The sequence below is a fragment of the Lissotriton helveticus genome, chromosome 5_1 (assembly GCF_964261635.1).
Source record: "Lissotriton helveticus chromosome 5_1, aLisHel1.1, whole genome shotgun sequence".
Lineage (NCBI taxonomy): Eukaryota > Metazoa > Chordata > Amphibia > Caudata > Salamandridae > Lissotriton > Lissotriton helveticus.
In genome coordinates, this window is record NC_136065.1 from 2037005201 (window position 1) to 2037033154 (window position 27954).

A 27954-nucleotide genomic window follows, 5' to 3' on the forward strand; every position below is an offset into this window, starting at 1 on the left:
CCGGTTGTCCGCTTGCTTCTTGCTCCTTCCTAGCTGCCGTGAGGGGAACGGCCACCACCTGTGACGCGCCGGCAGCCCCCCTGCCTACACCTCCCAGGGGGCTGTGAGAGGCGCTTGGAGATCGCGTCACCAGAGGGCGCCGGAGGCCCTCATAGCCGGCCCGGCCCTCACGCAGCGCGGGGCGCTCGCAGGCTTTCCCCGGGCGAAGCCAGGGCCAAGGGTGGGCCCGTCCACGTGCGTCATAGCCCGAAGTAGGCTGGGCTGGGCCACCCCTCGTGCATCTGTCTTCTGGACTCTCACGTAAGACTATATTCATACCTTTGTTCCACTCATCACAAAAGCCTACATCTGTTATTGTCCCAGACTCGCATTAAACATAGCATAATATCACAAACACTTAGTACCAGTAGTCGGGGAACTCAATGTCACGGAGAGGGAGGAACTTAACAACAGGGGGGAGTGTTACTGGCACCCTGGACCAGTTTATAACAAGGGCCAGATCAGTTTTGGAACATGAAAACGCCATCACTGAGCGTCGCTTGTCACTGGAAACTCTCTATAATAAACGCTCCTCCTTGGGCCCCATAGCAACAGCTACTACTCCAGAAAACCAAGGAAAAGAAATACCTCATGCTGGCACCCATGTGGGTAACAGAAACGATTGCTCACTGGAGGTGTCGCCTAATTTAAATATAATTAAGGAGGCCAGCAACACCGACTCAAGCCTTGAATCAGTCCTAGATGTTACATCTAATGACCCTTTAATACACCTTCCAACAAAACCCATAGCAAAAGCCAACTTGTTGGAAACAGCACAAGGGTCAGGCCCCGCAACTAAAAGGAAACCCGGCGGGAACAGACAGAAGGGAAGATGCCCAAAGACCGCGAAAATAGTCAAAACACCGAAAACGACCAAAAACGTAGTCAAAGAGACGCAAGATGTATTAACTCCAGGACTCATATTGACTAACACCCCCTCACTAAATGGAATAGCGTTAGAAAAAGCAGTTTCCCCCCTCTCATTACCCCAAGATAACGAGGGGCTTATGGAAAAAGTTGAACATCTTATGAAATCCCTTATGGCCCCACTTCTGGAAAGGGTTAAACGGATTTGCACAAAACTTGAGGTATTAGAACAGGTAACAACATCTAGTTCTAATACTCTAAGGCAATTTGTAGACAGTGTACATAGTAAGAACGCGGAAAGTCAAACACATTCCAGAGACCCAACTAGAGACCCTAACAACACCCTCAACCTCAAGGATTCCAGCTGCTCAATCATCTAATAACATTGAGGAGCTTGGTAGGCTCTCTGGGAGGGTGACTGTGGTGGCCGAGGATGAGGGCTCGCGAGCAGGGTAGGGTGGGCTGGCTAAGGCTATGGAACCTGTAGGACAGGTGAATAAAACTATTTGTGTAGCTAAGGAATTATCAACAACAAAAGGTACCAGAGGGTCTCGAGGAGTATGCCCACATGCAACAGAAAACCAACCTTTCCCGGTGAACCACAGTGATACAACACAGAAGATTCTCAACAAGATGAGGAGAATACCCATCAGTCACCACGTGGATCCGCCCTTCATCATTTGGGATTTTATCCGTACCACCCGTCTGAGAAGCTCGGTGCCACACTGAGAGGTCAACCCGGTGGTAAGGGGGTTCCTCAAAGGAGAATGGCAATGACAGTGTGGTAGACCACTTGATATTGGTAAGTGGCCCTGGGTGTGGGACTGGGGTGTGCAGTGCTGAAAAAAGTGATAACGTGAAAAAAACCCATAAAGTGTATGTTTAAAATTGGTTTGAATAGGCACTTGAAAAAAGTTTATTCCGTGTCTGCCTAACATACCAAAGTATAAAAACAGATATAACCTAAGGCCTTCTCATAAGGTAGACTGCTCTAGGTTAAAGTAGGTCGACTAGTTTCTGCAATAATGGGACTATAGTTCCCTTGCATTCTTCAGGACCAATCTAAGTAAAAACTACTGCACCAAGTGAATTAAAAATAATGAGTGAAAGGTGACACCAGGGTAACAGTACAAGTGCAAACAAGTCACCTGAATGCTCCCGGTGCCTTTACAGTCTGTGTTAATCACTGAGGAGAGAAAAGGTGGGTTAGGTATGGTTAACAGTATACAGTGGGCTGACCAGAAAGTCCAATTTATGTGGATCAAGCTTTACATCACATTAACAGTGTTGACATATGGTCATAAGGTAATAAACACTCATATGGCCAGAATTAGAATATTCGGAAAGACAATTTCATAAGCCGAATATATCGTCGTCCTTACCTAGATCTGTAAGGATGACCAGCCTCACCCCACCTGGCAGTGGCTCAGGGAAAAGATGAAGCACCGCTCTATAAAACATGCAAGAAACACGTAAAAAACACAACACACACACCAGAAGGAAAGCACTTCCTCTGAACGATTGCCGCTAAGCAGTGGTATCTGTATCTCTACAACAAGGATCTTTCTAGTATCCACCACTCGCGGGGCCAGGGCTGTGTCTAGCGGCTGCTGTCGTTAGTTAGAAAAACGCGGCTCTGCGCGTTTAAGGGCAGCGAGCGCGAGGTCTATGCTCAGTGTCAGAGTTAAGTAAACTGAAATAAAATCAAAAGAGGAGCGCGGGAAAGCGCGTAGAACAGCGACATGCTTCGCCTACCTCTCCGTCGGTACTCCGTGCCGGCGTCCTAGCCGACTGGGGAGGTGACGAGAGGCGGGGTAGCAGAAGCATATAAGCCGAGCTCCTATCGGTCCCCGGGTCACATGGGTTGACTAGCGGACCTATGAGCATCAAGCGGAGTTTAGACGAGCCCTCTCATCTCATTGGCTGATGCAGCCAGGAAAGAAGGCATACATTGGCCAGACCTGCAAAAAGTAGTCATGGTAACGCGGGTCCCTACCTGTTGTAAACAAAGCACGGACAGGGTCCCGCAAGCAGGGTGAACTCCGGAATGTCAAAGCGATCTTACAAAAAAGAATTAATTTTCAGTGACTGTCGCCTCCTAAGGCGGCCAAGAGGAGATAGGCACGATGGTTACAGTAATAAGTGTTAACCGAAGGTGCGTCAAAGAGATCTTTCAAATAAAATAGTTATTTAGTTTTTTATGACTGTAGCCTCCTCAGGTGTCCAAGGAGGGAAAAAGGACACGATGGTCACTATGGTAAATGTAAATCAAGAGTGCGTCTAGTAAGGCATAACGTTACTGTTAGAGGTGGAATAACCTAGACACAGCGATCCAAATATATTGCTAGGATCAGTGCGATCTGGACCAGTTTATGGGGACAGCATCCCACACGGAGGCACAAGGCGATCAGGAAGGACAAAATCAGCCACGGACTGTGGCTCAGCCATTGTGGCTACATATGAACGGGACAGAAAAGTTCTCATACATCATTACCAGCCAACAATGCAGGTAGAAACACTGGGGCCCTGCACTATTATTCAGGGCAGCGTCATAAGGAGGACCAAGGGATGTCATCGTTCAGACCTCCTCTGTGTGTCTTCAACCTCAGCACCCACCTCTGCTCTTTTTTCAGGAGGTACCTTGTCACATCAGCTGTGTGTTTCGGAATAAACGGTTGCTCCAAAATAGTCCATTGGAAATCCGTGGCCGAGTGCTTAGCTTCAAGAAAGTGAGCCGTTAACTTAGTGGCTTGTCTGGCACACCTGATGGTGCTTTTATGTTCAGATATGCGTATGCGGACCTTACGGCCCTTTCCAACAACCTATGGGCCCGCCCATGACGAATTTCCCAGGGAACTTCCCCTCCAACAATTTTAACGGGCAGCCTTTTTTAGGGTTTGGCCGGGGCAGATCCCGAGGCAGGAGGAGAGGGAACCCACTGCCTCAGGTCCATTTCAGCCCCCCCCCATCGTCAACAGAAGGGAGGACACTGAGGAGCAACTCGTCCAAGAACAAGGAGGCGGGCCAGAGCAGTGCAGCTCCAGTATAGTTATGAACCTGAGCCAACATATTCTAACCCCTACTGAGGAGGAGGCCCTCAATAAAGGACTGGGCTTCGTGCCGACCCATGAGAATGATGAGTTCGAAACTCGTTTGGAGGTGGCCAGGTTCCTGAGGAAAATTAGACTTCACTTTTTCTTTGCTGGAAAAGAAACCTCGACACAGGATGATGCTGAGACAAACACTGGTTTAAAATGCAAATCAACCTTCACTCCCCCGACTCATTTGATGCCTCCACAGGTGTTAGCCTATGAACAGGCGGTAGAGAAGGAACTGGATGAGCTCTTTAGCACTAAGCACAAGACTTTTCAGAATCTGCCTAAGTCACATCACTTGGCCTTGAAATCCCTGACAGATAATAAAGAGTTAACCATAAAGCCAGCAGATAAAGGCGGCTCAATTGTCCTTTTGGACACTGAGGTCTACCGAGCTGAGTGCTTGAGACAATTGAGTACCCGGCATGCCTATACTCCTGTGAATCATGATCCTACTGAAGGCTTGAAACGGGACATCAAAATTATGGTTGAAGAAGCTCTGTCGGAAGGATGGATCACACCAGCCGAAGCTCTTTACTTGTGCACGGAATTCCCTAAAATGCCCTACTTTTATACCTTACCAAAGGTTCATAAAGAGAAACGACCGCCCCCGGGGCGCCCCATTATTTCGGGGATTGGATCAGCCTTGGAACCCCTTTCCACCTTCGTGGATCATTTCCTGAAACCTTTGGTACTGGAGATGCCCACTTATCTCAAGGACACCACTGACTTATTGAGGCTACTACCTGATATTGAATTCGACACAGAGAGGGACCTCTTAGTGTCTTTTGATGTGGAGGCATTGTATACCTCCATCCCTCAGGATGAGACATTGGAAGTAGTGTACCAACTTTTAGAATCCAGGGAATTGGACAGCATCACTCCCGTTAGATTCATAATGGCCTGTGCCACCATGGCCATGAAACAGAACTTCTTCCAATTTGAAGAACAGGTGTACTTACAAACATCGGGGACCAGCATGGGGAGCGTTTATGCCCCCAGCCTGGCTAACCTATATGTTCATTCATTTGAACAGAGTCACGTGTTGACTAATGATAATCCTTTCGCCGATAACCTTATGACCTGGAAAAGGTATATCGACGACATTTTTGTGGTGTGGAGAGGGTCAAGTGCGAGTTGCCTTGAATTTCTTGAGTGGTTGAATGGAAGAAACAACTATCTTAAATTCACCATTGAAATCGGGCACAATCAACTAGCGTTCCTAGATTTATTGATCTCTGCTGGCCCAGAAGGACTACGTTCAGAGCTCTACAGGAAACCCACTGCCAGAAACTCCCTGCTGTTATTTAATAGCAATCATCCGAAAGCATTGAGGGAGAGTCTACCCTTTAGCCAATTTTTACGTGTCCAGAGGAACTGCTCGACAACGACAGCTTTCAAACAACATGCAAAGGACTTAAGTATGCAATTGGTGGCACGGCAATATCCGCCGAAACTTGTGAAGAGGTCTTTGAAAAGGGCGATGAATAATAATCGTGAGGCCTTGTTGGAACCTAGACCTCCGAAGCCCGAGTTAGAACGCCTCACTTTTGTCCAGACTTTTGGGAGTCTTTCTAATAACATTCAAAGCTTGGTTAAGAAACACTGGCCCATCTTAAACTCTGGAAGCCTAACACTCGCTCGTCCGTTGGTGTCTTTTAAGAGAGGCCCAAATCTTAGAGACAGACTAGTACACACGAGGCCACTTGAAGAACCACCAAGGCCGGTAGGGTCACTTTGGAACCTTCCACCCGTTCAGGGACATCATCCCTGCGGGAATTGCCAGGCGTGTGCACAAACTAGTAAGTCACAGGAGATAGATATCGGTACAGCCAGACCGTGGAAACAGATCAAATTCACGAGCTGCAGCAGTGATCATGTGATCTACTTGATTACTTGTCCGTGTGGCTACAGGTATGTGGGCATGACTACCCGTAAGGTCCGCATACGCATATCTGAACATAAAAGCACCATCAGGTGTGCCAGACAAGCCACTAAGTTAACGGCTCACTTTCTTGAAGCTAAGCACTCGGCCACGGATTTCCAATGGACTATTTTGGAGCAACCGTTTATTCCGAAACACACAGCTGATGTGACAAGGTACCTCCTGAAAAAAGAGCAGAGGTGGGTGCTGAGGTTGAAGACACACAGAGGAGGTCTGAACGATGACATCCCTTGGTCCTCCTTATGACGCTGCCCTGAATAATAGTGCAGGGCCCCAGTGTTTCTACCTGCATTGTTGGCTGGTAATGATGTATGAGAACTTTTCTGTCCCGTTCATATGTAGCCACAATGGCTGAGCCACAGTCCGTGGCTGATTTTGTCCTTCCTGATCGCCTTGTGCCTCCGTGTGGGATGCTGTCCCCATAAACTGGTCCAGATCGCACTGATCCTAGCAATATATTTGGATCGCTGTGTCTAGGTTATTCCACCTCTAACAGTAACGTTATGCCTTACTAGACGCACTCTTGATTTACATTTACCATAGTGACCATCGTGTCCTTTTTCCCTCCTTGGACACCTGAGGAGGCTACAGTCATAAAAAACTAAATAACTATTTTATTTGAAAGATCTCTTTGACGCACCTTCGGTTAACACTTATTACTGTAACCATCGTGCCTATCTCCTCTTGGCCGCCTTAGGAGGCGACAGTCACTGAAAATTAATTCTTTTTTGTAAGATCGCTTTGACATTCCGGAGTTCACCCTGCTTGCGGGACCCTGTCCGTGCTTTGTTTACAACAGGTAGGGACCCGCGTTACCATGACTACTTTTTGCAGGTCTGGCCAATGTATGCCTTCTTTCCTGGCTGCATCAGCCAATGAGATGAGAGGGCTCGTCTAAACTCCGCTTGATGCTCATAGGTCCGCTAGTCAACCCATGTGACCCGGGGACCGATAGGAGCTCGGCTTATATGCTTCTGCTACCCCGCCTCTCGTCACCTCCCCAGTCGGCTAGGACGCCGGCACGGAGTACCGACGGAGAGGTAGGCGAAGCATGTCGCTGTTCTACGCGCTTTCCCGCGCTCCTCTTTTGATTTTATTTCAGTTTACTTAACTCTGACACTGAGCATAGACCTCGCGCTCGCTGCCCTTAAACGCGCAGAGCCGCGTTTTTCTAACTAACGACAGCAGCCGCTAGACACAGCCCTGGCCCCGCGAGTGGTGGATACTAGAAAGATCCTTGTTGTAGAGATACAGATACCACTGCTTAGCGGCAATCGTTCAGAGGAAGTGCTTTCCTTCTGGTGTGTGTGTTGTGTTTTTTACGTGTTTCTTGCATGTTTTATAGAGCGGTGCTTCATCTTTTCCCTGAGCCACTGCCAGGTGGGGTGAGGCTGGTCATCCTTACAGATCTAGGTAAGGACGACGATATATTCGGCTTATGAAATTGTCTTTCCGAATATTCTAATTCTGGCCATATGAGTGTTTATTACCTTATGACCATATGTCAACACTGTTAATGTGATGTAAAGCTTGATCCACATAAATTGGACTTTCTGGTCAGCCCACTGTATACTGTTAACCATACCTAACCCACCTTTTCTCTCCTCAGTGATTAACACAGACTGTAAAGGCACCGGGAGCATTCAGGTGACTTGTTTGCACTTGTACTGTTACCCTGGTGTCACCTTTCACTCATTATTTTTAATTCACTTGGTGCAGTAGTTTTTACTTAGATTGGTCCTGAAGAATGCAAGGGAACTATAGTCCCATTATTGCAGAAACTAGTCGACCTACTTTAACCTAGAGCAGTCTACCTTATGAGAAGGCCTTAGGTTATATCTGTTTTTATACTTTGGTATGTTAGGCAGACACGGAATAAACTTTTTTCAAGTGCCTATTCAAACCAATTTTAAACATACACTTTATGGGTTTTTTTCACGTTATCACTTTTTTCAGCACTGCACACCCCAGTCCCACACCCAGGGCCACTTACCAATATCAAGTGGTCTACCACACTGTCATTGCCATTCTCCTTTGAGGAACCCCCTTACCACCGGGTTGACCTCTCAGTGTGGCACCGAGCTTCTCAGACGGGTGGTACGGATAAAATCCCAAATGATGAAGGGCGGATCCACGTGGTGACTGATGGGTATTCTCCTCATCTTGTTGAGAATCTTCTGTGTTGTATCACTGTGGTTCACCGGGAAAGGTTGGTTTTCTGTTGCATGTGGGCATACTCCTCGAGACCCTCTGGTACCTTTTGTTGTTGATATGCCTGTTGGGGATTGTACCTAGAGCAAGGTCTGTAAACTTCCCCTAGGTCCCCCCCTACCGTAGTGTTTTGTTAGCTAAGGAATTACCCACAGTCGTAAAACCAAAGAGAATATTCCAACATATCGATTTACCCCCACAATCATCCCCATATACAGTAGTGTTGTTTGGTGTCCCGGAGCTAGATCAAGAAAAAACAGAATCTTACTCTGAATTAAGAAACAAAGTAGCCCACTGGTTAAACAAGAATAGACCACTTCCGTTAAATATGTTTGGAGAAATTTTATTTGTCAGAAGACTAAGCTGGGTGGGCCAAAGAAAAAAAGATTTACTGGGGGATTGCATCATCGTCAACTTTAGGGACAGACGGGTGGTTCGCCACATATGCAATTGGTTGCATCAGCTCGGAGACGGTGGTATACATACCAGTGACCTAAGTTTCTTTTATCCTCAACCCCCCTCTGCACCAATAAATACACATCAATGGGGAGCCCCGAACATAGATTGATGGAGGGGCATAGAACCAGATACCGTATCCCGACCTTTAATCATTTTGATACGCTCTCTGAGCTAGAAGGGGTGATTGACTCGTTACTGAGAGCACGATTGCTAACACAATGCCTAACTTGGTGGACGTGACCCCCTCTTCCAAATGCTCTTCCCCTGTCGCCATCAACACCACTGATACACTCGTTTGCATTGAACATTTACCAGATCTAACAGTTAACTTAGGCCAAGCAAATGGAATCAACAAAGAAGCTATGGCCATTATGACCCAGCACAGTCCCCATGAGGAAACTACTGGTTTAAGTCCTGGACTGTTACTACTCAGGAAAACTCATCCTTGACCATATTATATTGGAACATTGCAGGCTTGCGCACCAAGGTGGGGAATGACATCTGGCTTAATTTTGCTCATAAGTTTAGCATTCTTTGTATCCAAGAAACGTGGGCTACATCAGAGATACACTTAGATGGTTACAAAACTTACTTTTCCTCAGCGTTACCATCACCTTCGGGCAGAGCAAAGGGTGGTTTGTCCATTTTTGTCTCCTTTGTTTTGCAGATTACGAAAATTGTCCCAATTTAATTGGAATCAAATTTCCAAATACTCACTCTGCACTTAAGTAAAAACAATGCCCTTTTTTTGGTGAATTTTTATAATAATCTCCCTGCTGGTGACCTAATAAAAGTAATAAAAGAAATATCCTTCTCCCTTCAGGAACTAATTATTAAGGCCACTAAAGAAGTGGCAACAATCTGGGGTGGGGACTTTAACCCAAACCCTGTGTAAGAATAGTGATAACATAGTCTGTGGCATTATGGATGAAAACGAAAATCCAGTAACCCATTTCCCCCATACCTTAATTGGGGATTGCTTGAATGAAACCCTTTGTGGTTTAGATCTGGGTCTCGCAAATGCTATGGTGAATCCTTCCATACCTCTTATTCCCACCTTTAATGGCAGAGGAAGGTCAAGCATAATAGACTTTATCTTCATCTCTTCCAAATCCAGATCCCAAGTCCTAAACTTTAAGACCCATGACATTATTATCAGTGACCACTACCCAAATAGTATCATTTTAAAATTCCTACAGGAACCCGATAGGCATGATATTATGAAGACTCTTGGGCAAAACACCTTGACGCTAGACAGATTAAATGGGTACTCACTTAAGTCCGAGAAAGTGGACCCGTTGGAAATTACTACGAGGGTGGTTAGAAACTCTGGAGTAGAGATTGAAAAATGTCTCGATCCAGCCACTACCAATGAGGGAGTTATGACTAACTTTGCAATCGTGACAGCCCTTTTTGTCAATCTGAAAACCAGTAAGTTCAGAACTAAAGGATGGTTCGATAGTAATTGCACAAATGCTTAACGGAAACTGAAAGTAGCTTTACATAAAAAGGAAAGAGACCAAAAGGAAATTCCTACCCTTAGGAAGGATTACAATCGGGTCTTAAAAAACAGGAAGGAAAAACTGAAAAAATATCTCTGGGACCAACTGCACAAATCATGCACCCTGAGAGACAGCGCTTCTTTCTGAAAAGTCGTTAAGTCGCCCTTTCTATCAGAATCCAGGGACAACCCTAACATCGACGTAGCGATAAACGAACAATTATGGGTCGAATATTTTGAGCGGATATTGGCATTCCCTTAAACGGACAAGAAACGCAAAACCTACAAGTTCCGACCAGTTCTGGCCCCAAGACAAATCCATTTCCATTAGCCATTGACATATCATATGAAGAAGTTGAGCTTGCATTGTTGGCTATCAGAAATGTAAAGGCGCCAGGCCCCGATGGGGTCCCAATTGATCTTTTTAAGTTTAACATGGACCTGTGGACCCCAATCTTAACCAGGGTCCTGCGAGCAACATGTGCCTTAGGGCTCGTAGACTCGTGGTCACAATCTATCCTCGTCCCTATCTTTAAAAAAGGGGACCGCCAATTGCCCTCTTGTTACCGTCCTATCTCTTTTCTGGGCTCTCTGGGGAAAGTGGCTGGGCAAGTTATTTTAGAGCGTCTCCAGCAGTGGGCGGATGACAACAAAGTTTTATCAGACCTACAATTTGGGTTCCGTGCGGGACTTGGCACCACAGAGCAAGCCCTTAATTGTCTCTCCTAATAGGTAAATATATAAACGCAAAGCGGGGGGCTCTGTACATGGCGTATGTTGATTTGTCGGCAGCTTTCAATTGTGTCAGCCATATCAAACTATGGTCCATTCTATTGGACATGGGGGTAGAGGAGTCACTTGTAAACTTCTTACACAAACTATACTCCGACGCCACAGCTAGAGTGAGGTATGGCGTGGGGGGTGAGCTAACAAAGTCGTTGAGGGTAGAGAGAGGAGTCAGGCAGGGCTGCGTCCTGGCCCCGTTTTTATTCAACCTTTATACAAATGGCCTAGAACATTCCATGGTAACAGTGTGCCAGGACCTCCCTACCATTAACAACCGCGCAATACCGGCGTTACTCTACGCCGACGACGCTGTGATTCTAGCCCACACCCCCTTGGAACTACAACGTGCTCTTCTGAGATACAGCACTTTCATGGCCAACCTGGACCTGAAAATTAACATTAAAAAAACGTTTGTCATGTCTGCAGGCCCCAGGATTAAGAAAATGAAGGCCATTTTATAGACAAACAAAAACTTGAGAGCACAACCACATATCCATATTTGGGAATTGTTATTGATCACAAATGTTCCTGGAAGCATGCCACTGAGTCGAGGAAATTGCTCTTTATGAGGGCAACATTTGCCTTGGTTAATTTTACAAGTAAACTGGGTAGAAGGCCTACTGTTGAACTCATAGAGATATACAAGGCTAAATGTTTAGCCACTGCAATATACGGGGCTGGAGTGTGGGGACACGGGAAGGTTGAAGCCCTACAATTGGTGGAAAATAGTTTCTTAAGATTCCTTCTTGCTGTCCCATGGGGCACAGCGACCTACGTATGCCATCTGGAACTGGGTCTGACCTATTTACCAGACTTAGTTAAAATCCAACCTCTTCTCCTATTGCACCATATTTAGACCTCTAGTGAAACTATTTTCTGTCGAAGGTTTATACAGGACTGTATTTCTTTAGAGAATGCCCATAAGATTGGATGGATAGCCTACATCAGAAAATGTCTTAATGACTTGGGCATTGCACAATATTATCATTCTCCTGTCCTAATCGCTGAACTCCAGAGAAAAAAGTTTAAAAAACTTTGCTTGGCGCATTTAGAATCACTGCGGCTGGCAAATGAGGTCAGCAAAACTACAGTCCAACATTCGTTATTAACCCAAACAACTTTGACTATCCAACCTTACCTAACTTTTAATTTTTCAAGTCATGAAAGACTTTTACTAACTAGGTTTAGATTGGATATTTTTCACCGTCTGGTCACCTTCCCTACAATTAAAGATTGGGCAAAGTACTTACAACCATGTCCTTGTGACGATATCTCCGTCCAATCCACAATCCACACAATCCTATTTTGCAAGTTTTACCGCGAACCAAGGATACGTTGGCTTATGCCGATTTTAAAAATTATGGGTTTTCGAAGGTGTAGCCCAGCTTTCCCCACTCTCCAACTTCTGGACGTAGAGTGTGTCGCTAAACCCATAGCAAAATTCTTGAGTTTTGTTATTAGGCATAGGCAAAACCTAGACTAAATTTGGGATTCTCGTTTCGACATTGTCTTGTCCAACGGCCACATTTTTATCTGATATTATTTGAACTCAATTAACCCCAGGAAGAGCATGCTGTTTCAATGCAACAAATCACCTGCCCTATGGCTGGAGTGACCCTTTTAATCATGCAGCTTGCACTTTGTGTTTTTCTGAAGCTTCACGCCTTGGAGTTTTGTTACAAAAAATCACTGTTAGGATTCTATTACCGCCATTAGGCAAACTGACGGACCATGTGATGTTTTACTGAAATTATTATCTAAATGATATTTTATTTTGATTGTCAATCTTTTAAATTGTATTTATATGTAATATGAATGTATACTGTGCTTTTATGGCTGTTTGACACACCCGAATAAAGCTTTTATTGAATTGAATTGAACAAGAAGAATCTTACCTTCCCCCTTGTCTTCATGCATTTACAAATTAACAGGCTGACAGACGAAGTGTTGCAAAAATGGAACAGACTTGTAGAGTAACCAAGAGTGTCTCAGCCAGCAGGTCTGCTTCTGAGGCCTCTGGAAACTTTCAAGGCAGCTCTAATCACTGTGTCTCCTGTAGAGCCTGGAACTTGCACTGTAATTATCTGCCGAGTGCCGGAAGCACGATTCACCCACACAGCATTGTCAGGGAAGCCGTTAACAAAATCGTGCGCGGGTCTGCATGCCCTTTCTGTAACTATGTGTTCTGCACATCAGCATGTTTTGTGCCTCTCTGTACAGCACTTAAACCCCACCATAATATCTTTATTTTATTTTTTGCTTTGCAGTTTTATATAGCGTTAACTCGACCCCAAGGTACCAGCGCCCTTTACATGAGCACCACATTATTTTTAGGCACAGGGAAAATTATTTATTTGCCCAGAGTCACAGGATGTTTGAGCCTCCAGTACGACTCGAACCTGGTTCCCTAGCTTTACATTCGGCCGCTCTAACCGTTATGTAAATAAGTATCAGGGGAATCGTGTTCAATAAAAAACAGCATCGAATATGAACCACACAGTCATGGATGATAAGGCACTACAGCAACCGAATCCTGATACAAAATAGACACCGTACCCGTTGTGCCCAAAACAGAGCAACTAATAACAAGATAAAGATGAATAATAATATTTTTTAAAATAATTTCTAAGAGCTTGAAATAATATGTGTTACTCCTTCACGATGAAAATATTTTATTTCAGTTCATGACATAATCGCCTCGAATTTGGCGCTACAGCAGCATAAACAACATTTCTTGCAGTCTTCTTTAGCATTAGCTAACTCGGTTTTTAGTTCTAAACCGTCTGAATCACAACATAGCAAGTCCCAGATGCACCTATATTAAAAGCACGATTATGGCGCAAAGCCCGCTCTGCATTTTAGGTCTTTTTTCTAATTCACCAGTATATCTAAAATTTGCTTCACTAATTAGTAAAGCGCTTTGCCTTGGTGAGTCGCAGGAGGGGGAGCTGCTATTGGGTCACTGATTGCACTGCTTGCACGATGATGTAAGGGACTGTAATATAGCACAAGCACTGAGCCCAGACAGGATTTAGCTACCAGACATCACTCAGCTCCCTGCAATTTCACACCCTCTGCGTGGACTCTCTGCCCCCTTTCCATTAAACAAACGTAACTCACTGCGATTAAATACTGCCTGTCCTTACTGCACTCCCTCCCTTCCTGCCGCTGATCTCTGGGTATGCTTGACGCACAGTCACGTACGCTCTATCTGAAAAGCGCGCCGTGCAATTGCTTCAGGCAGGTACATTTAGAAAAACAAGCATTGGCCGCGCGGCAGTGAAAGTGGCAGCAGGGGGAGGGGGCATGGGCGATTTCCTTTCGGGAGCATGCAACCATATTGCGCCACCATATGGCGCCACGCGCTCCAGAAAGGAAATCGCCAAGATGTGCACGCGTTGCATTGCCAGCAATGCAACGCGTGCACTTCTTTGCTGAAAAAGCTCTGCCAATGGCATTAGGTCTCCTCCTATGCAGCGCATGCGCGCTGAGTAGGTGAGACCTAAAAAGGGCTTTTTAGAGCTTGTGCCACCAGCTCTAAAAAGAAGAGGCTCTACTTGGATGCCCCTGCATCTATTGCCTGTATCCAGATCACAAGGCCAAATATTGCAAGGTATTCTGTAATTTTTCCACCAGAAGAGACCGTGAGGGACGTCTCCTGACCTGGCTCCAGAAGCTAAAGTCCAGGAGAGAGCCAGCCTCTAGTGACAATATTGATGAGACCTCACACCTTCGTCCTCATCAGCTTCATCCTCAAGGAGATCACTAAAAAGGGGGAGATCTGACCCTTCTTCTTCAGAAGATCGTCCTGGGAAAGCCTCTAAAGAGACCTCTCATGGGTCTGACAGGCTAAGTCAAAGCAAATCTCCTCACCGAGGTGTAAAGGAGAAGGAAGGACTTACAAAAGGAGAGACTGTAGTGAGGAAATCGAGCTTCCCCAAGCAAAGTGACACCTTTGCTACCTACTCACCTCCTAGAGGAAGAAGATTCGGATGAGGAAAGTCCATTTGGTTACGCACATAGCCCGTCAGAACTGCACGTTAAGTGCCAAGATCTAGACTCTGAAGACGGATATGGTCAAGAACAGGACTATGATCCTCCCCAGGACTACAATAGAGGGTATCAGGAGGAGATGGCCTGTATGGCATCCTCCTTGAGTTCAGACCTACAGTTCATGCTCTCTGACTATAAACGGAGATTTCCGACACCATCTTTGGCTCGGGAACATGTCTCAGTTCCTGCTAGTCCAGCTGCGTGGCCTTCCACCCCTCGGCTGCCACCACTGCCACTACAATTGATAGAGGATCCACCACCAGCTGCTCCCCTTATCCAGGATGATACCTCAGACGACGACCAGAGAGATACAGATCTTTCAGATCCACATAGAAAATGGGATGATTATATTATTCCTACTCCTGCTTCCCCTTTACCGGTTCCAGTGGATTCTCCTCCTGGGGAAATAGGCGGTTTCCACAATCTGCTAGAAAGGGCAACCAAAAGGTTCAATCTGTGTATGCCTTCTGTCCAGTCTGAGTGCTTCTTATATGACTTTAAGGAACCCTTTAAGAAGTCTGGAAGTACAATTCCCATTGTCAATCATGAATGGGAAGAGGGGCTGAAATTCATGAAGACCCCAGCCACGGTGGTCCTGGTGCTTCCTTGACTGGAGAAGAAATATAAAGCCACGGAGGATAGCCTAGCTTGCCTTGCGAGTCAGCCAAAACTGGACTCAGTTATCTCACAGGCAGCACAGAGGAAGTAAAAAAATCCAGCAGCTCCTCTAACAACGTCTCCGGATAAAGAAGGCAGACGCTTGGAAAATGCTGGCAAGAGGTTTTCATCTCTGTCAAGCCTGTTCGTCAAAGCGGCAAACGCCTTAGCCATTTTGGGGCACTATGACCACCAGATGTGGTGTGATCTCTCTCCCTGCCTTGAGGACAGCAAGGCCGGAGCGAAAAAGACCCTCCAGGAAGGAGAGAGGGCCTCCTCTGAGGTGATTGATTGTGCAATGGATATTACGACAACTGCGTTCTGTGCCCTGGCTGGGGTGCAAGTCCTTCGTTGCCAGGGATGTCTTCAAGCAACCTCGTTTAGACCTGAGATTTAGAACAACATTTTGGACCTTCCATTCGACGGAGAGGCGCTCTTTGGTAAGCACATAGATGATGCGCTCCAAGACATTAAGAAAGACACATACACGGCAAGGTTGTTAAGGACGCTAAAATATCGCAAGGTCCCGTTTCGAGGAACATGGGGCAGAGGTCTCCCTTCATACAAAGGAGGTTACCAGCAATATCAATACTCCTCCTATATACCTGCCTTGCAGTCTTACCGTCCACAATACAACCAGCGGCAGGGTCAGTCCACAACATATTCGAAATCAACACCAGGAGGAAGAGCAGTACATCAGGGGAAGGATTCCTCTAGGCGTCAATAGCGGCTTGCTGGTTCTGACTACTGTTCCTCCCCCTCATCAAACACCTATGGGGGGCAGGATCTCCCTATACTTCCAAAATTGGCTACGGTTGACATCAGATCATTGGGTGCTCAATATAATCCAATTCGGCCACCCGTTGGGATTTGTTCATCCTCCCCCAACCAACCCCTGCGCTTCAGCTTAACAAAGCATCTTAGTCTCCTGCGCCTAGAAGTCCAACAAATGCTGCAGAAGAGGGAGATATAACCTGTCAATTTCTCCCACAGAGGAGAGGGTTTCTACTTCTGGTTCTTTGGAGTTTGCAAGACTGTCGAAAATTGGTGCCCAATTCTGGATCTGAGGGTAATTCAATACATATCTCATCAAAAAGTCGTTTCGAATGATCTCCTTGTAGGGCATACTTTGTCTTTTAAATTCATGAGATTTCATTGCCACATTGGACTTGGAGGATGCATATTTTCATGTTCCCATCCATCCATCGCACAGGAAGTTCCTTCGCGTTACTGTAGCCAATAGGCACTTTCAATTCAAGGTCCTCCCCTTCGGCCTCAGATTGGCACCAAGGATCTTTACAAAGATGCTAGCTCCGGTAGCGGCGTTCATAGGAAAACAGCAGCACCAGGTTTTCCCCTACCTGGACGACTGGTTGCTAAAGGCTCCTACCATGGCGGCAGCCAAGAATTCGGTGGCAGCTTGTACAACACTGTTCACGAGTCTGGGTCTTATCATCAACAGAGAAAAGTCAAATTTGTGCCCATCCAAATTCCTAGGAGCCATATTGGACACGTCCCTAAACAATGCATACCCTTCTAAAAAGAAGGTCCCTTTCAGTTTGCATGTAAGAGTCCCTTTTGGGGTCCATTTCGTCCTGCATTCTTCTAATTCCTCACTGCAGGCTACGTATGTCTCATCACGAGCAACTGGACTTACAGTGGCGTCAAGTGGAATGATCTTTTGGAGGCATGATCAAGATCACTGTGCCAATGAAAGAAGCTGTTTCATGGTGGATTCACGAGAAGAACATTTCCCAGGGTCTCTCCTTCATGGTCACCTCAACTCCTCAGATAATTACAACGGATGCATCTCTGGAGGGCTGTGGAGCGGTCTTGCAGGACCTTCAAATAAGTGGTCGATGGCTGCATCCTTATCGTCTTTTGCACATCAATCTGCTGGAACTCAGCAATTTGCCTGGACTTACAAGCCTTATTCCAGAGAATAAACAATTTGTTGGTTCTAATAAGAACAGACAATACTACCGCCATGCATTGTATCAACAAGCAAGGCGGCACAAGATCTCTCCTGCTGTCTGCGGAAGCTCAAGTTGTCTGGGAATGGGCGATCTTACATGGGGTCTCACTGAAGGCGAGCATCTCCCAGGGAATCTCAAATTGACAGCAGACACACTAAGCAGGCTAAAGTCAGTCAGCCATGAGTGGGAGTTGGACTAGAAGACACTGGAGGGCATTTTCCGTCTATGGGTCAGACTGTCCATAGATCTCTTCACTACACCAGAGAACAAGAAATGCTGGTTCTTCTCTAGCTGGCATCACCATCCGGGATCCTCGAGGGAATGCGTTTTCGATGGGATTGTCAGACACCTTTGTTTACGCTTTTCCCCCATCCCTCTGATCCGGAGACTTCTCAGGAAGTTAAAAACAGAACCCCGCAAAATGATCCTAATAAAGCCGGCCTGACCTCGCCAGTATTAGCACACGGAGCTTCTTCTCCTATCCTTGGAGCAACCGTTTCCCTTGAAACCTATTCCAGCATTACTGACAATGTCCCAGGGCCAAGTACTGCATCCGGATCCCTGATCCCTGCAATTATCAGCGTGGCTCCTGAGCACAGAGAGTTTCTTGACTACACGCTCTCCACAGAATGTAGAGACATCATTTCTCAGGCTCGTGCTCAAAGTACAAACAAAACCTACCGGGTAAAGTAGAAAAGGTTTTGTCACTGGTGCCGAGAATTGGAAGTTCACCCTTTCTCTTCTTCGGCACATGAAATGCTACCTTACATCCTTTCCTTGGCAAAGGCTGGCCTGGCTCACTCATCTATTAAAGTTCATCTTGCTGATATCTCTTGCTTCAGATGGACATCTTCAGGCCCTTTGCTCTGGTCAACAAGGATTATTAATCAATTTATGAAAGGGCTTTTCGAGTTTTCCCTCCAGTGAAGCCTCCTTCACCACTGTGTTGGCAGAGTTTTTTTTATATAGCGCGAACTTAACCCGAATCCGAATTGGGTATCAGAGCGCGTTACATAGCACCAGTTGCGGTACATAAGGACACACATTCATTTTTGTTAGGCACGGGGAGATTAAGTGATTTGCCCAGAATCCCAGGATGTTTTTATCGTCATTACCGAGACTTGAACCCAGTTCCCCAGGTCCGAGGTCGAGCGCCCTAGCCGTTAGGCTATGAAAGTTCCAATACTGGAGTAAGAAAACAAGTTAGATACCTGTAACTTTACTTCTCCAGTATTGAGCACTTTCATAGATTCATATGCTTGAATCAGAGTAGCTAGCAGTCATGAGCATATTTCTTGCTTCTTGTTATCCTCCTCCCCTGGGAAACTCGACCTTCTGCATCTCTACGGTTACGATGTGGCACTACCGCTACGAAAATCTGAAGGTCTCTTAGGAGGGTTCTAGAGGGTGAGGCTAATATGATTGGTTGTTGAGGCTCCACTCTGGATGTTTTATTTGGTGTCTTTTACAAGAAGAGGTGGATCTGTTACACCACTGGAATGGGCCTAGGCCTGCTTTCTGGTTTGTAATGGCTTTGCATGCTATTTTTTATATGTACAGGGGACTTCCATCTCAACGACGGGGAATGATTAAAGCATGTGATTCTATGAAAATTTCCAATACTGGAGAACTAACATTCTATTTTGGAAAAGGGGGGTGGTGATGGACAGAGTTTCTGAATGATGCAGAATACTCTTACCAAGTCAAGAGATCATGGTTTTAATCCATCACCGTTTTTTAGCTCAATGCACCATCCCAGCTCAGAACCTGGCTATATGCAAATTAGTCTGTTCCTGTCCCAGTGCATGATGGGAACAGGGCAAACCAAACTACCAAGCCAATTCTTATACTGGTAAGGAAACAAGCTTCCGGGGACCGGTTTCTGGCATCACAGCCTTCTTCAGCCCGGCTTTCTTGAATCCTGATGGTGCAATGAGCAAGGGACTCACGTCTGAGCATACCCTCCCACACATAGTGTGGATAAACCGATTTTGGAAAAGGGGGGTGGTGATGGACAGAGTTTCTGAATGATGCAGAATACTCTTACCAAGTCAAGAGATCATGGTTTTAATCCATCACCGTTTTTTAGCTCAATGCACCAGCCCAGCTCAGAACCTGGCTATATGCAAATTAGTCTGTTCCTGTCCCAGTGCATGATGGGAACAGGGCAAACCAAACTACCAAGCCAATTCTTATACTGGTAAGGAAACAAGCTTCCGGGGACCGGTTTCTGGCATCACAGCCTTCTTCGGCCCGGCTTGCTTGAATCCTGATGGTGCAATGAGAAAGGGACTCACGTCTGAGCATACCCTCCCACACATAGTGTGGATAAACCGATTTTGGAAAAGGGGGGCGGTGATGGACAGAGTTTCTGAATGATGCAGAATACTCTTACCAAGTCAAGAGATCTTGACTTGGTAAGAGTATTCTGCATCATTCAGAAACTCTGTCCATCACCGCCCCCCTTTTCCAAAATCGGTTTATCCACACTATGTGTGGGAGGGTATGCTCAGACGTGAGTCCCTTTCTCATTGCACCATCAGGATTCAAGCAAGCCGGGCCGAAGAAGGCTGTGATGCCAGAAACCGGTCCCCGGAAGCTTGTTTCCTTACCAGTATAAGAATTGGCTTGGTAGTTTGGTTTGCCCTGTTCCCATCATGCACTGGGACAGGAACAGACTAATTTGCATATAGCCAGGTTCTGAGCTGGGATGGTGCATTGAGCTAAAAAACGGTGATGGATTAAAACCATGATCTCTTGACTTGGTAAGAGTATTCTGCATCATTCAGAAACTCTGTCCATCACCACCCCCCTTTTCCAAAATCGGTTTATCCACACTATGTGTGGGAGGGTATGCTCAGACGTGAGTCCCTTGCTCATTGCACCATCAGGATTCAAGCAAGCCGGGCCGAAGAAGGCTGTGATGCCAGAAACCGGTCCCCGGAAGCTTGTTTCCTTACCAGTATAAGAATTGGCTTGGTAGTTTGGTTTGCCCTGTTCCCATCATGCACTGGGACAGGAACAGACTAATTTGCATATAGCCAGGTTCTGCGCTGGGATGGTGCATTGAGCTAAAAAACGGTGATGGATTAAAACCATGATCTCTTGACTTGGTAAGAGTATTCTGCATCATTCAGAAACTCTGTCCATCACCACCCCCCTTTTCCAAAATCGGTTTATCCACACTATGTGTGGGAGGGTATGCTCAGACATGAGTCCCTTGCTCATTGCACCATCAGGATTCAAGCAAGCCGGGCCGAAGAAGGCTGTGATGCCAGAAACCGGTCCCCGGAAGCTTGTTTCCTTACCAGTATAAGAATTGGCTTGGTAGTTTGGTTTGCCCTGTTCCCGTCATGCACTGGGACAGGAACAGACTAATTTGCATATAGCCAGGTTCTGAGCTGGGATGGTGCATTAAGCTAAAAAACGGTGATGGATTAAAACCATGATCTCTTGACTTGGTAAGAGTATTCTGCATCATTCAGAAACTCTGTCCATCACCACCCCCCTTTTCCAAAATCGGTTTATCCACACTATGTGTGGGAGGGTATGCTCAGACGTGAGTCCCTTGCTCATTGCACCATCAGGATTCAAGCAAGCCGGGCCGAAGAAGGCTGTGATGCCAGAAACCGGTCCCCGGAAGCTTGTTTCCTTACCAGTATAAGAATTGGCTTGGTAGTTTGGTTTGCCCTGTTCCCATCATGCACTGGGACAGGAACAGACTAATTTGCATATAGCCAGGTTCTGAGCTGGGATGGTGCATTGAGCTAAAAAACGGTGATGGATTAAAACCATGATCTCTTGACTTGGTAAGAGTATTCTGCATCATTCAGAAACTCTGTCCATCACCACCCCCCTTTTCCAAAATCGGTTTATCCACACTATGTGTGGGAGGGTATGCTCAGACGTGAGTCCCTTGCTCATTGCACCATCAGGATTCAAGCAAGCCGGGCCGAAGAAGGCTGTGATGCCAGAAACCGGTCCCCGGAAGCTTGTTTCCTTACCAGTATAAGAATTGGCTTGGTAGTTTGGTTTGCCCTGTTCCCATCATGCACTGGGACAGGAACAGACTAATTTGCATATAGCCAGGTTCTGCGCTGGGATGGTGCATTGAGCTAAAAAACGGTGATGGATTAAAACCATGATCTCTTGACTTGGTAAGAGTATTCTGCATCATTCAGAAACTCTGTCCATCACCACCCCCCTTTTCCAAAATCGGTTTATCCACACTATGTGTGGGAGGGTATGCTCAGACATGAGTCCCTTGCTCATTGCACCATCAGGATTCAAGCAAGCCGGGCCGAAGAAGGCTGTGATGCCAGAAACCGGTCCCCGGAAGCTTGTTTCCTTACCAGTATAAGAATTGGCTTGGTAGTTTGGTTTGCCCTGTTCCCGTCATGCACTGGGACAGGAACAGACTAATTTGCATATAGCCAGGTTCTGAGCTGGGATGGTGCATTAAGCTAAAAAACGGTGATGGATTAAAACCATGATCTCTTGACTTGGTAAGAGTATTCTGCATCATTCAGAAACTCTGTCCATCACCACCCCCCTTTTCCAAAATCGGTTTATCCACACTATGTGTGGGAGGGTATGCTCAGACGTGAGTCCCTTGCTCATTGCACCATCAGGATTCAAGCAAGCCGGGCCGAAGAAGGCTGTGATGCCAGAAACCGGTCCCCGGAAGCTTGTTTCCTTACCAGTATAAGAATTGGCTTGGTAGTTTGGTTTGCCCTGTTCCCATCATGCACTGGGACAGGAACAGACTAATTTGCATATAGCCAGGTTCTGAGCTGGGATGGTGCATTGAGCTAAAAAACGGTGATGGATTAAAACCATGATCTCTTGACTTGGTAAGAGTATTCTGCATCATTCAGAAACTCTGTCCATCACCACCCCCCTTTTCCAAAATCGAACTAACATTCTATTCCAGGGGATCCTCATCAATAGTCATAAGCACTAGTATATTCCCGCCCATGCGCGGGACCCCGGAAACACAATCATATATGTGAAAACATATATGTATCTCCATATATATACACATATATATAATAATAAACCGTAAATGCAGCCTTCCAAATACTAAATCTGAATAATGCTGTAAGGACTCCCCTGTATATTATACACAATACATTAAAAACAGGGAAAAACAACAGCAAAGTATGTTAGAAAATTGTTTTAATGCTTAGCACTTAGCACAATCCCTCAGATAGGACTGAAAGCATTGATAGCTCACATGCTGCATTGTAGAAAACATAGCACAGAAAAGCTGAAAAGCTAACCCTTAGCAACATAGAAATAAACTGGCATCGTGCCTTTAAGGCAGTCATGACCCCTAGCTTCCCATCATGCCTCAGGGGTGATAGTTAGATCAGTTGTTCTTTCCGGCTCCTTCAGTCAGGACCCTGGTTACACAGCTCTACCTTTTCTGACTTCTTTGTCAGAAATAATCTCCAGTTTTTTCGGAAAATCTCTTCTTACTTTGACGTCTAACAGCTTGAGAAGTAAGGTACTGTCTCTTTTTGACAGACTTTGGTATTTTTTCCACTCCAAAATGACATCTCTTTTTGACCCCTGCCCTTCTTATGGAAAAAAGAAGGCCAGGTCAGACTCTCATGCAGTCTGTATGCTTTGCCTTCCTAAGGGCCATGTTCCCAAGACTTACCTTCACTGCCAGTCTTTATCAAAAAGAACTTTGAGAGGAGCCAAGATGGCGATCGAGATGGCTGCGTAACCACTCGGCTCCGTGAGCCTCCTCACCCCGCACATACATCCTGGCACTTATCCTGAGATGCAATGGCATTTACATGTAGGCGAAGAGTCTCTTTTACTTACCGCTTGCTCCTGAGGCTTCTGCTTGCTGCAGACCCGTTGGAGTGTCCCCGACTGTTTTGAGGCCTTCACGGAGCTGGGACCGGGGTCTCGAGTGTGGAAAGTGGCCGGCCGCGACTGCAACAACAGCGGCCTCTGGTGATGGTGAGGTCCCGGCCGGCGGGAACTAAAGACCTGATTGCCGATGGCGACTGTGCCGACCCAGCCCAACTGGCGGAGAACCATGTGGGGAATGTGCTGCCGCTGGGTCGAGGGCGGTCCATGATTCTTAGCCCCCCATTCCGGTGTTGAATCCGGGCCCATTACCGACTTTACCCGGAGTCGGTGTGCTGTCCCCAGGGTGCGGCGGAGTTTCCCCAGGGTGCGGCGGAGTTTTTAGCCTTTTGGTGACTCTCCGCTGAGAAACCTGCCTTGGCCTGTGAGATTCCCGCTGTGAATCCTGTTCCTCCTTGATGTGAGACCCGTTCCCGCGGTGAGGTGGAGAGAGACGAGGCCAGAGCAGCTAAGATGGCGGAGAGCGCCCTCGTACGCACACCTCACCCGGGCAGAGAGGCCGATATGCGAGAGAGTCCTGGGATCTGGCGACACGAGAGAGAGCCCACGCCCAGAGATGTTTTGGCTGCATTAACAACTCTGCATAAGACCCTGATCCGGGACGCCCGGGATCTGGGTAGGAGGATGGCCGCCATTGTTGTCCCGCCGCTCCACATGGGTGGGGATGAATCAAAAGGAAGCGCCGATGAGCCCGCCTTTGCTTCAGTGCTGAACGTTCCAGCTGCGCCTACGTTTGTGGAGGCGCCGATAGCCCCGGTCCGTGACATCGCTTTGGATTGCTCTGTTGTGTTTGGGTGTGTCTCGTCGGGGCCCTTATCTATATGGCGGCGGAAGGACCAACATCGATCTATAGTTTGGGTTGCCCCGGCGGCGTTTCAACAAGTGTCGGATTGTGTGTCCTACTCCTCCTGGCTGGCGAGACTGTGTTCTGCCTGGGGGATGTTTTCGGTATCTGTATTGCCACATACGGAGTTCCGCCATGCGTACTTGACTGGGATTGGGGGGCTGCAGTCCCATGGAATATTGGCGCTTCTCGTGCCGCCCGGTTCGGTTGGACCCACCACATTGTACTGTCTGCCGCTTGATGACTGGCCGTATGTGGGTACTATTGCCAGAGAAGTCCTGGGATGATAATGTTTAGGATATGATGGACCACATTGTCGGCTGACGGTGTTTTGGAGAGACACTCCACGGGGATGTTACTGTTTGCCTTTACGATTCTTGTTTACTGTGGCTCTTCTGACTATGCTTCTGATGTATATTGTGCGCGATAGGTGAGGGGGGGGCCGGGTGATCTGATCGATGGCCCTTCTTCATATTTTTCCTTTCCTTTTTCTTCCTTTTTATTCTATATTTCGGGTTTTTCTTTAGGGCGATAGGCACGCTGCTGAGGGGGGGTAGGCTGTAGCCTTCTGCAGGGGTGCAGGGTGGGGGGTAGGGGGAAGAGGGTTGTTTATCTGTCCTTCCTTTGTCTCTATGGCCCTTTGCTTTTTCTTTTTCTGGGTGTCGTCATCTTCATGTTTCCTACAATCTGTTTAGTTCTTACGGGCTGGGGTGCTGATTCGACATGACGTGTATGTGTTGTTTACATTTATCCTGACTCGTATGCCTTGCCCCCGTGTCCTCCAGTGTATTCGCCCTTATTGCGGATTTCTGTTTCCTGTTGCTGTTGTAGGATCATGTGTGATCGTCTGGCACTTCTTATGATATTTTTTTTGTTGTATTTCTCTTCATTGTAAAATTAACCTTCTTAAATCCTGCTTATTACGCTGTACGCTTAACTACGAGTCGTATCCTGTATATTTACCTGACCCCGGCTTTTGGGCCGCCGTTTCTTTTTATATTGCTTTGCTGCCCTTACGAAGTGTTTAGCGGCCAGCCGGGTTGGTTGTAGGCCCATGCTTGTATTTATGTGACGTGATAAATAAAGGTTTAAAAAAAAAAAAAAAAAAAAAAGAACTTTGAAAGACAGAGAAAGAATCCGTCTTCATGGACTGGCTGAAAAAGTTAGCACCTTCCAGAGGCAGGTCACCGATGAGAAAGGGCTCTAAGAGGGCCAGATCCTCTTCAAGAAGCAAGATTCCACTCTCTTATTCTTCAGCGTTGGGCTGGGTGCTGAAACAACTTCCACCGGTAGGACATATGTCCAAGAGAAGACCATTGACGGCGTGCTCGCCGTCGAAAGAACACCGACATTCAGGTGCGTCACTTCATTCGCCGTCGTCAACCTGGCGACGATTGGCGTCGAAGAATCGTGATCCCCCGCCGTCGTCAACCCGGCGACGATTGGTGTAGAGAGTTACAAGTCCTCCGCTATTGTCAACCCAGCGACGATCGGCGTTGAGGAACAGCAGCCCTCCGCCTTTCTCATCACGGAGATGATCGGCGTTGAAGGCCAGAAGCCCTCCGCCGTCGTCAACCCTGCGACGATCGGCATCGAGGGGCAGGAGTCCTCCGCCGGCGTCAACCCGGCAACGATCGGCGGCGAGGAGTAGAAGCCCTCTCCCGTCGTCATCTCGGCGACGTTCGGCGTCGAGGAGTGGAAGCCCTCCGCCATCGTCTACTTGACAACGAACAGCATCGAGGTACAGAGGTACTTCGACGTCGTCAGAAAGACAATCGAAGTCGAGGAATAGAGAACCGACGTCGGGGACAGATCTAACAACTGGCCAAAAATCGACATCGAGAAGGAGATCACATTCAGCGTCGAGGGAGGCTCCGTCAGAGCAGGTCATACGCTCGACGTAGAGACCTGCATCAGTGAGGTCTGGAGAAGGCTATGTACTTTTGGTGACGGAGTTAGCGTCACAGCACTTGTCTTATCACTCCTCGAGGCATCATTCACCAGAGCATTTACCATCTACATCTCCAGAATGACATTCGGATAGGTCACGACGTAGGTCTCTTTCATAACACAGGGGTGCTTCCCCTCCTGTTAGTTTGTCTCCGAGATGCTGCTTCCAGTCCATCACAGGAGTAAAACCCCTACAGGAGCAGCAAGGCGAGAGGAGGAGTACACTAGTGCGCTCCAGAGGTCGTCTCTGCAAAGACTGGTGCAAGAGGTGGATAGGTCTCCATCAGCCAGAAATGGGGACCGCGCAGGCAGGTCGCGGCAGCGCAGACCTTCTGGTTCTAGTCACAAGAGGAGAAGAACCCCTACATGGTCTTCCGCCTCCACTCCTTCCTCTAAGAGAGACTACTCACCCACTCTTTCGGATAGCTCTCAATCAAGGGTCTCTCCGATTGACGACATAAATACTTACCATGATGTACTTCAGAGGGGAGCACAGAAGCTGAACATCAAGATGTCTACTTCTCAGGTCACTACAATGGTTATTTTTGAGACACTCCATCAGAGATCAGCGTCTCGACCGTTGCTCCCTCTGGTTCCTAGTCTTCTGGAACCGGTGATGGACATTTTTCTAACTCCATCTTCAAATAAGGCTGCACCGGCTAGAATCCAGAAGAAATATAAGCTGGCAGAGAAAGACCCTTTTTTCTTGAAATCGGATCTGCCTGCGGACTCTGTGATCATTGCGGCAGTCAAGAAAAACGCATGCAGTAACTGCATCTTCGTCAGTCTCACCAGACAAGGAAAGTAGGTCCCAAGATTCCTGGGGACGGAAGGTTTGCGGGTCTGCAGCATCTTCTCTGAAAGTGTCTAGCGCTGCAGCCTTATTAGGCCGCTGACAGGGCCTTATGGGACTCCTTGGACAGTTTTAAGGAAAAGCTTCCAAAAGAAGACCAAAGAGACTTTGAGGAGGTTATCAAAGAGGGGAGGTGCTACGCTGTCGGCACATTCTTATGCACATGGGATTTGTGCTAAGAGGTCTGCTTGGTTGAGGCTAATGGCTCTTAAACCAGATGCACAACAGAGGATCCTTAATCTACCCTTCTCTGGCTCCTCCCTGTTTGGCTCCCACACTGATGAGGAGATGGCGAGGATAAAAGCCGGGTTAGACACTCTTAAGCCTGTGGGATTGGAAAAGAAAAAAGAGCTCAAGCTAATTTACAAGTCCAACCAGCACAAGGGCTACCAACAGAGCGTTAAAACCCCTCAGTGGTCTCAAAGCAAGAACCAAGGCAAGTCACAGTTCCAAGACCGAAAGTCAAACAGAGGTAGAGGAGGTCATCAGCAACAATCCTCCAACACGGCCAGATCAGCAGGGCAGCAATGAACATGAGCTTCCTCTGGCACAGTGCCCCACTCCAGTGGGAGGAAGTGTTTCACATCATCTGAGAGAGTGGTGCAACATAACAAAATATCAGTGGGTGCTCAGTATACTGCGCAATGGATACGCATTTTGTTTTCGTGTGCCTCCAAAGGACATTCCTCTAAAAAGATCTCGCCCTCACCAGCTAAAGTTGCTTCGTCAGGAAGTGGTAACCCTTCTGCGAAAAAAGGCCAAAGAAGAGGTACCTCCTGCTCAGCAAGGGAAGGGAGTATATTCCACGTACTTCCTTGTGCCAAAAAGAGAT

General features: G+C 47.0%; 1 protein-coding gene across 1 annotated transcript in view; it reads left to right on the forward strand.

Moving 5' to 3' along the window:
• Window positions 1-27954, forward strand: part of LOC144756224 (complement C4-like) — a 1111910-nt gene that overhangs the window by 457470 nt on the left and 626486 nt on the right. The window lies entirely within an intron of this gene.